This window comes from Bison bison, unplaced genomic scaffold, assembly GCF_000754665.1.
Source record: "Bison bison bison isolate TAMUID 2011002044 unplaced genomic scaffold, Bison_UMD1.0 scf7180017862164, whole genome shotgun sequence".
NCBI lineage: Eukaryota > Metazoa > Chordata > Mammalia > Artiodactyla > Bovidae > Bison > Bison bison.
The window spans coordinates 50,331-52,703 of NW_011492736.1; positions in this window are offsets into that span (position 1 = coordinate 50,331).

Here is a 2,373-nt window from a genome sequence, read left to right on the forward strand (position 1 = left end):
GCTGTCTGGGGAGGCCTTAAAAATAGTTGTGAAAAGAAGAGAAGCAAAGAGCAAAGGAGAAAAGGAAAGATATAAGCATCTGAATGCAGAGTTCCAAAGAATAGCAAGGAGAGATAAGAAAGCCTTGCTCAGCAATCAATGCAAAGAAATACAGGAAAACAACAGAATGGGAAAGACTAGAGATCTCTTCCAGAAAATTAGAGATACCAAGTGAATATTTCATGCAAAGATGGGCTTGATAAAGGACAGAAATGGTATGGACCTAACAGAAGCAGAATATATTAAGAATAGGTGGCAAGAATACACAGAAGAACTGTACAAAAAAGATCTTCATGCCCAAGATAATCATGATGGTGTGATCACTCACCTAGAGCCAGACACCCTGGAATGTGAAGTCAAGTGGGCCTTAGAAAGAATCATTATGAACAAAGCTAGTGGAGGTGATGGAATTCCGGTTGAGGTATTTCAAATCCTGAAAGATGATGTTGTGAAAGTGCTGCATTCAATATACCAGCAAATGTGGAAAACTCAGCAGTGGCCACAGGACTGGAAAAGTTCAGTTTTCATTCCAATCCCAAAGAAAGGCAATGCCAAAGAATGCTCAAACTACTGCGGAATTGCACTCATGTCACACGCTAGTAAAGTAATGCTCAAAATTCTCCAAGCTAGGCTTCAGCAGTATGTGAACCATGAACTTCCAGATGTTCAAGCTGGTTTTAGAAAAGGCAGAGGAACCAGATATCAAAATGCCAACATTCGCTGGATAAATCGAAAAAGCAAGAGAGTTCCAGAAAAGCATCTATTTCTGCTTTATTGACTATGCCAAAGCCTTTGACTGTGTGGATCACAATAAACTGTGGAAAATTCTGAAAGAGATGGGACTAGCAGACCACCTGACCTGCCTCTTGAGAAAAATATATGCACGTCAGGAAGCTACAGTTAGAACTGGACATGGAAAAACAGACTGGTTCCAATTAGGAAAAGGAGTATGTCAAGGCTGTATATTGTCACCCTGCTTGTTTAACTTCTATGCAGAGTACATCATGAGAAATGCTGGGCTGGAAGAAGCACAAGCTGGAATCAAGATTTCTGGGAGAAATCTCAATAACCTCAGATATGCAGATGACACCACCCTTATGGCAGAAAGTGAAGAGGAACTAAAAAGCCTCTTGATGAAAGTGAAAGAGGAGAGTGAAAAAGTTGGCTTAAAGCTCAACATTCAGAAAATGATTATCATGGCATCTAGTGGTCCCATCACTTCATGGCAAATAGATGGAGAAACAGTGGAAACAGTGGCTGAATTTATTTTTCTGGGCTTCCATATCACTGCAGATGGTGATTGCAGCCATGAAATTAAAAGATGCTTACTCTTTGGAAGGAAATTATGACCAGCCTAGACAGCATATTCGGAAGCAGAGACTTACTTTGCCAACCAAGGTCCATCTAGTCAAGGCTATTGTTTTTCCAGTGGTCATGTATGGATGTGAGAGTTGGACTGTGAAGAAATCTGAGCGCTTAAAAATTAATGCTTTTGAACTGTGGTGTTGGAGAAGACTCTTGAGGGTCCCTTGGACTGCAAGGAGATCCATCCTAAAGGAGTTCAGTCCTGGGTGTTCACTGGAAGGACTGATGTTGAAGCTGAAACTCCAATACTTTGGCCACCTGATGCGAAGAGCTGATTCATTTGAAAAGGCCCTGATGCTGGGAAAGACTGAGGGCAGGAGGAGAATGGGACGACAGAGGATGAGATGGTTGGATGACATCAGCCACTCAATGGACATGGGTTTGGGTGGACTCTGAGAGTTGGTGATAGAAAGGGAGGCCTGGTATGCTGTGTTTCATGGGGTTGCAAAGTCAGACACGACTGAGCAACTGAACTGAATACTCCCTTGACACACAGGAAAAATGATTAAAAAAAAAAAAAAATACACTTACCCCAAAGATAAAGCAGTGATGTCTTTATGCTTTAAAACATTTGCAGATTATACCACTCAAGATAAAAATGAGTAAAGGCAAAAAAAACAACGCTTGTAAAAGGATGTATATAAAGTACAATACATAATGTAAAATGAATGTTGGCCACTTTTAATGTGGTATCCTGTGCTTAGTCACTTTAGTCATGTCTGACTTTTTGCAAACCCATGGACTGTAGCCCTTTAGGCTCCTCTGTGCATGGGATTCTCCAGACAGTCTTTTGGACTCTGGGAGAGAGAGAGAGGGTGGGATGATTTGGGAGAATGGCATTGAAACATGTATAATATCATATATAAAACAAGTCACCAGTCCAGGTTCGATGCACGATACTGGATGCTTGGGGCTGGTGCACTGGGATGACCCAGAGGGATGGTACAGGGAGGGAGGATGGAGGAGGGT